This window comes from Triticum aestivum, chromosome 2A (assembly GCF_018294505.1).
Source record: "Triticum aestivum cultivar Chinese Spring chromosome 2A, IWGSC CS RefSeq v2.1, whole genome shotgun sequence".
Taxonomy (NCBI): Eukaryota; Viridiplantae; Streptophyta; class Magnoliopsida; order Poales; family Poaceae; genus Triticum; species Triticum aestivum.
Genome location: NC_057797.1, coordinates 245,944,100 through 245,951,482, shown reverse-complemented (window position 1 = coordinate 245,951,482; position 7,383 = coordinate 245,944,100).

The window sequence follows — 7,383 nt, the reverse complement described above, 5'->3', positions numbered from 1 at the left end:
CAGGGATCAGCCCGAACCTTCCAAGGGCGGCCGGTATTGTGTGTACCATGACCTCCACACCCACAACACCAATGAATGTCAAGAGCTCCGAGCCGTGCGAGAAGTAAGCATCGGCCGTCGCCCTGACCGCAGTGACCGGGGCTACGGCCGAGGAGGAAGGAAGGAACGCAGGACGCTGGGAAGACCGTGGCCCACGCCAAGGGTGGCGCGACCAACCTCGCGAGGATCACTGGCAAGACCCGCCTCGCGAGGGAGGCTGGAGGGATCAGCCTCGCGAGGGGGACTGGAGGGATCAGCCTCGCGAGGATCGCCCACAAGGCAACGCAGGCCTCCCACCGCTGCCGCCGCTGCCAAGAAGAAACGAAGACCGCCACCAGGACGAGGGGGCTGGGGGCTTCCAAGAGCCGCGCGCGATCGCCTGCATCTTGAGCGGGGCACAAGCCCCAGCCTCTCAGCGCATCTTCAAGCAGTTCGCCCGTGAAGTGAACGCAGTCCTCCCCAGGCTCGAAGCCACGCGCCCTCTCAGGTGGTCGGCGTGCGCCATCACGTTCAGCTCGGCAGATCAGCTGAAGTGTGCGGCTACATCTGGAGTCCTCCCGATGCTTTGATCCCCAATCATCAGCAACGTGGTGGTCACCAAGACCCTCATCGATGGCGGGGCAGGGCTCAACGTCCTGTCCGTGGAAACATTCAACAACCTTCAAGTGCCCTACAGCCAGCTTCAGCCAACCAAGCCCTTCTCCGGTATCACCGACGGCTCCACGGTCCTGATTGGGCAGGTCCGCCTCCCTGTCACCTTCGAGGCACGCGACAACTACCGCACCGAGCTCATCGACTTCGACGTCGCTCACATTCACCTGCCGTACAGCGCCATCCTTGGGTACCCAGCACTGGCCAAGTTCATGGCCGTAACTCACCACGGCTACAACGTCCTCAAGATGCTGGGAAGTGGCGGAGACATCACGATGCCCTGTGAAGAGAAGGACGCGGTGTGTTCCCTGGAACGAGCCTTTCAGGTCGCGTCACTGGAAGACCCGGATCGTGGGAGCAGGAGGCCTCCCGAGACCGCCCCCAAGAAGAAGAAGACATCGTCCGGCCCGACCACTCAGGAGGCAGGCCCCTCTGGGCCCGCGCCTGCCCAGGGGGAACCTCCTTCCATCGCATAGGAAAGCGCGCCCAGTGCCCTCCTTAGGCAGGGCTCGGGGGCTCTCCCCTGGAGCTCGGGGAACCTCCTTCCATCGCTAGGGTCACGAGGGAGGCGCTTGGGCACCACATGGAGGCGTGTTTCGAAGCACGTTTCCCTCAAGAAGGAGCAAGGCAAGGAGATCTAGACCCTCAGGAGTTCATCAGCAAGGCCATTCAGGAGCTACAGAAGTCAAGAGTCATGAAAGGCGGCCGCCACCTACCAGCAGTGGCCCCCCATCCAGGCAAGGATGGTGGGCTGCGCGTCTGCATCGACATACCAGGGCTCAACCGAGTCGCCTCTCTGGAGCGCCTCTGGCCCTCGCGAGTGGGGCGCTGCGAAGGCCCACCCCACAGCTACGTTCGCATGCCTTACGGCCTGCCGAGCGCGGCTGACGCGTACCAGCGCCTCATGAGGGGCATCACGGAGGCACGAGAGGCCAGGCGTTCCGCTGCCCTGGCAGGGATGGAGAAGGCCCGCGAGGAGCCGCCAGCGCCTCCGGAGCCTCCCGAGGCCCCTGGGCCTGGGGGATCGTGAGGATCGGCTCCCGCGGCCCACCGAGCCTGCTACATCAACGCTCCTTCGTCCTCAACATCATCAGGTGACATCTTTCAAGTTTTACTTCCAGTTGGGAGCGGCCCCCCAGGGCTGCATTATTCCCAGGACGCGTGGGTCCGTCCCTGCGGCATGTATCCCTTTTATTTTATGTTGCTAGCTTACCTTGTTGGGGGCGCCTCTCGGGCTGCACGATCCCCAAGTCACTCGGGCTAGACCCAGCGGCGTCTATCTCATTTGAAGTTATTTCCGGTTGTGCGTCATACCCACCATGCTTGATTATTCGTTGCCGGTCCACGGCACCTCTTCTTCTCCATGTCGACCACTTGCACGTTAAAGGGGGGGGGTACCTGAGCATCGCGACTCAGGGCTCTTACTGGCTCTCCAGCCCTCACCCTCTGGCCTTGTCCACGGCATCGCAACCTGGCATACCAGCAACGGCTGAGACCAGCTCGAGGGCCGGGACCCGAGGACGTAGAGTGCCGACATCTAACCAACTTTGTAGGAACGCATCACAAGATAAGGCCCAGTGCCAGGTGCAACCCGCCTAGAGGTAGGGCCCCGTGAGTCCCGCGCTGGCTCACGGGTGCCCAGATACACCTCGCCAGGCCCTACCGTGCAAGCCACGTGTCAGGGCGGGGCTGTACACGCCCCGGGGGCTCCTCCCGGAGGGGGGGGGCCTCCCATGTACCAGTGGATGCACCATGCTCCTGGCTGATGACACTGTCGAGGAGCGGCTATGTCCATACACGTACGGTAGCACTATGCTCCACGCTGGTGATAAACAACTGAGGGTGGCCCCCGGGCTGCATCAACCTCAGGGAGCCCAGAGCTCAGTGTCTAGCCTCATCGTAACGCCTCCCCTTGGGAGTGCCGCACGAGGGGGCTGGGCATGGGGGCTGCGCCTGGGTCACGCCCAGACGCACGCCACCCAGCCAGGCCCCCCGGGCCTGGTTCATCGCGCGTCCCTCCCCGAGCGGAGCCACGGTACGAAGGCCGTTTGAGCGTCAAGGGGGACTCCTGAGCATCGCGACTCAGGAGCCTAACTGGTCACGTAGCCCCTCACTCCTTTGGTCCCGTCCTGGTTTCCGGTCGGGGCTAATGCTGGGTGAGGTATGCGCGGGGCCGGGCTCTGCAGACGTAGAACGATGGATACACCTACATCACGCCTCCCTACATGCTGTTCATGCGCCAAGGGGGACTCCTGAGCATCGTGACTCAGGAGCCTAACTTGTCACGTAGCCCCTCACTCCTTTGGTCCCATCCTGGTTTCCGGTCGGGGCTAATGCTGGGTGAGGTATGCGCGGGGCCGGGCTCTACCGGCGTAGAACATAAGCAAGTAGGAAGGAAAAGCGTAAATTCAAGGAATTCAAAAGCAAAACATTACAGTCCACACTGTTATCTCGATACCAAATGCAAGTTTGAGCGCCTCCTCGAGGCATGATACATGTGCAGGAATTAAAAGCAGGATAGGAGCCACAGCGGAGCCACTTGTCGGCGGTGGAGCAGCGCGGAGTGGCTTCGCCTCATGGAGTAGCGGGGTCAGAAGCGCCTTGCTTCGGCTTGGTGCTGAAGGCCCGGAACTTCCCCAGCAGGGCCTCTGCGCGACCCCTCACGGCCTCAGCAGCGGCAGCGGTACGCTCGCCGCTCACTGGCCCAGCAGGCTGTCGAGGTCGACACTGGGATCGCGAAGGTAGATGTGGGTGAGGACCCGCGTCAGTGCTGCAGAAGATAGGACACGCGCCTCGGCCTTGGCCGTGGGGCCAAGGCCAAGGGCGACATCTTCAAGAGCGTGAACAAGGAAGGGAAGCAGCTTGGTGGGGCCGTCCTCGGAGCCAGCCAGTGGGCTCTCTAGGCCACTATCGTAAAGCGTGCTTAGTGACGAGCGAGCCCTCGCCTCCATCTCCATGAAGGCCACACGGTCCTCGGCAAGAACCAGGGCCTTATCGTCCTGCTCGGCCTTCCTCGCCTTCAACTCCTGCTCCAGCGCGCCTAGGCAGTCGCGGTGTTTCTTAAGCTTGATCTCCCTCTCCCCGAGAGCCGCCTCGCCAGCCTTCACGACTTCTTCCTGCTCTTGGCAAAGGCGGACCTCGCTCGCGAGCTGGTCCCGCAAATCTTGCAGTTCGCCCTCCAGCGCTTTGCAGCGACCAACGGCTGACTGTCAATTGTCATGGCAACCCCTTGTTTTTTATATGGTGGACTTGCAGGACCTCCTGAAGGAGCTGCGTCAGGCAAGGCCCTTATGGTGTTTCTTTCGCACTCGTCCGCGCGAACCGCTTGCACGTTAAAGGGGGGGTGCTTGAGCATCGCGACTCAGGGCTCGTACCGGCTCTCCAGCCCTCACCCTCTGGCCTTGACCACGGCATCGCGACCTGGCATACCAGCGGCGGCTGAGACCCGCTCGAGGGCCAGGACCCGAGGACGTAGAGCAGAAAGGGGAACAAAGGCGAGAGGGGAGAGACACGCGAGGAGCTCGCCGAGCAACCTCGCGCCTGCCGATGCACGGACCCGGCGACACCCCCGAGAGCGGCCCCTGATCCTCGAGATAAGTCATCACCCGGAAGATCCAGCTACCGTGGCACCATCCCCGCACCTAATGCCATCCCGTGTTAGCGACGCCACTCTCCTTTCTCACCAAACGACGAATGCTTGGGCGCCAAAGGGGACCTCCTGAGCATCGCGACTCAGGGGCTCTTACCGGACTCCGGGTCGCTCACATCCTGGCCTTTACCACGGCATCGCGACCTGGCATACCAGCGACGGCTGAAGCCGCCTTGGGACTGGGACCTGTCGGCGCAGAGCACCAAGCCCTCGTGAGGTTCGAAAGGGAGGGCTGAGCTAAGACGGAATGAGCAACTCGCACAATTCTACGACAGGGGTTATATTAACAAAACAGGATTACAGGCACCTTACAAGCCCCCACGGGACGCGTTTTTGATTCCTCGCAGGGAACAGATCCTAAAGGGACACAAAGTACGCGCGTCCCAACAAAAGACGCCATCATCAACAGTGGGCCGTCAAGCACCGACGCCAGCCCCATCCAAATCAGGGTCAGCAGCGGCCTGACGAGCACGCCCTGCTCCAGGAGCGGCGCCGGCTCGGGGGCTCGTAGCTATCGTTGCTCGTCTCCGGAGTCACGAAGAGCTCTCCGGAGTCGTTGGAACCTCCGACGCCTCCACCACCTAAGGAGCCGCCAAGGGAGCGGTTGGAGGGCCCAGTCCTCGTCGCGGCAGGGTCCTGGCCACCTTCCCTGGGGCAGCACTCTAGCCTGCGCCCGCTCGCGTCGAAGACCTTGAAGAGCATCACCGAAGCACCATCGTAATCCAAGTGGACCGCGAAGACGCCCCTTACCCTGCAAACCCGGGCGATCTCTCTCTAGCCCCGAGTCATGTAGACCGCGCCCGAGGCAATGACCGCGACCTCTGCCTCGGTCGCAAGGGTGCTGCAGCCGGCGTGCTGCAGCCAGAGCTCCAGGGGCTCCCCCTGCGGGATGATGGAGGCGAAGAAGGCAGGAAGGAAGATCCAAGACTGAAGAGGAATGGCGACGTGAAGCATGAACTCTCGGGAGGAGCCCTCAGTGTGGACCCCAGGGGGTACGACCCACACCTTCGTGACCCGCCGGCGCCCACGGCGGCGCTGCCCGTGGAGGTCAGCATCAGCTCCTTCAGGGCCCTCGATGTGGGTGTACAATGGAAGCGGGAACCCCGGCGGTGCCCGCTCGCACAAAGGCCTCGGCACCACCTGAAGGGCCCCCTCGTCCGAGCCATGGGGGGCGAGCCGTTTCTTCGGCGGGAGTGGATCTGATTCCTCTTGGGGAGCCTTTCCCTTCTCTGCCGTCGAGAACCGGCGGATCGAAGCCATCGCAGCAAGACAGAGCAAGGATCGGGAAGAAGGAGAAGCAAGGAGGGATGGACTGGAAGGGCGCGCGTTGTTCCGTACTTATGGCCGGCGAAGGCCAACCGCCTACCTCCATGATCACAGGTAATCATGACCCGCTTTGCATGCAGGGACTTGAACAATCCGTGCAATTACCAAGGCGCCGTGGGGAAGTGGAGGCGCCCACGTCCGATCAACCGCCACGCGGCGCCCAAGGCCGCAGGCTGTTAGGGCCTGCAGTGCTTCGCCCTCGCCCTTCCGCCTCCCTCCACGGCCAAGTCCGGGCGCGCCTTGGGCCCGGGGGCTACTGTTGGCGTTCTGGGAACGGGGGTCCCCAGACTTGCCTGCCTGCGGCCTGCGGTGTGGCTCAAAAGGGGGCCTAGCACGGCCCATCTTCACCAACACAAGCCCAAGACCCTCGCGAGGGGCCAAGCCTCGCGGGGCGGACGACATGGAGCTTCCTCTGGCACGGCCTCGTCAGGCTGGCTCACGAGGAGGCGGAGAGACCAAGGCGGGGTACCTCACAAGGTGCCCGTGACGCAAGCCATGACGACCGAGGGCGCCAGGCGGGTGCCAGCCCGCGCAGTGTCCTCCTTTCCTCTTTGGTGCAAGGGGGGGAGTGCAGCCGCAGAGTACCGAGGCATCAGGCAAAGGTTGCCATTTCGGTGCAACGAGACCAAGACCAGGAGGACTACGAGACGGAGGTCACCATGGAGCCCAAGACGGCGTCATCACGAGAGCTTTGCGCAGGTGAAGACTACTTTTGTCAGGATAGCTAGTACTAGTTGTCCCCTTTCAAATTAGCCCGCCATTGTTGGCTCCCTTCCCGCTCAATATTTGGGACGAGGACCAGGGCCACTATAAATAGGACCAGCCACCCACATCGAAAGGGAAAAGACCACACAAACACAAGGAGAGAGGACCCGAGGGAAAAGAGAGAGAGAGAGAGAGATGGGCGACTGAGCTTCTCCCAGCAGTCCATCGCCCCAGCCAAGAATAGACCCTCGCAAGGCTGTTCTCCCTTGTATTGTTCATCATCATCAGCCCAAGGGGCAATCCACCACACCACACACTGGAGTAGGGTATTACACCACAACAGTGGCCCGAACCAGTATAAACCCTGTGTCTCTTGTGTTGTTCTTTCCTTTGTTTAGATCCTAGCAAGGCGGAGGGGTGCAGGTAGGTAGGAGACGAAAGCTCCGCGCGCACCCCAGTGTTCGAACCTCAAGGGTCTGCCGGAACCCAAAATCTGACATTAACCATAGGTCGAAGTGGGGCCGGATGCGGAGGAAAGCCTCACACATGATGATGAACGCCGAAATGTTGAGGATGAAGTTCGGGGCCAGATCATGACAGTCCAGCCCATAGTAGAACATGAGACCATGGACGAATTGATGGAGGGGAAACCCTAGTCCGCGGAGGAAGTGGTGAAGGAAAACTACCCTCTCGTAAGGTTCCGGGGTAGGGACGATCTGCCCCGCGGCGGGCAGCCGGTGCGCGATGTTCGCGGCTAGGTATACGGCTCCGCGCAGCTTCTTGATGTCTCCCTCCGTGACGGAGGAGACCATCCACCTTCCTCCTGCTCCGGACATGATTGGAGAAGGTCGAGGTGGAAGGTGAGGACTTGGGCAGAAGAGCTCGAGTGTGGAGAAACGAATGAGCAAAGGAGGAATAAGGCGTGGATAGAAAGGTCAATCCTTATCCCTTTATATGGGCGGACGAAGCTAAGTGTCCCCACTTTCCTGGTAAAGCTTGCTTATCCCCCAAGC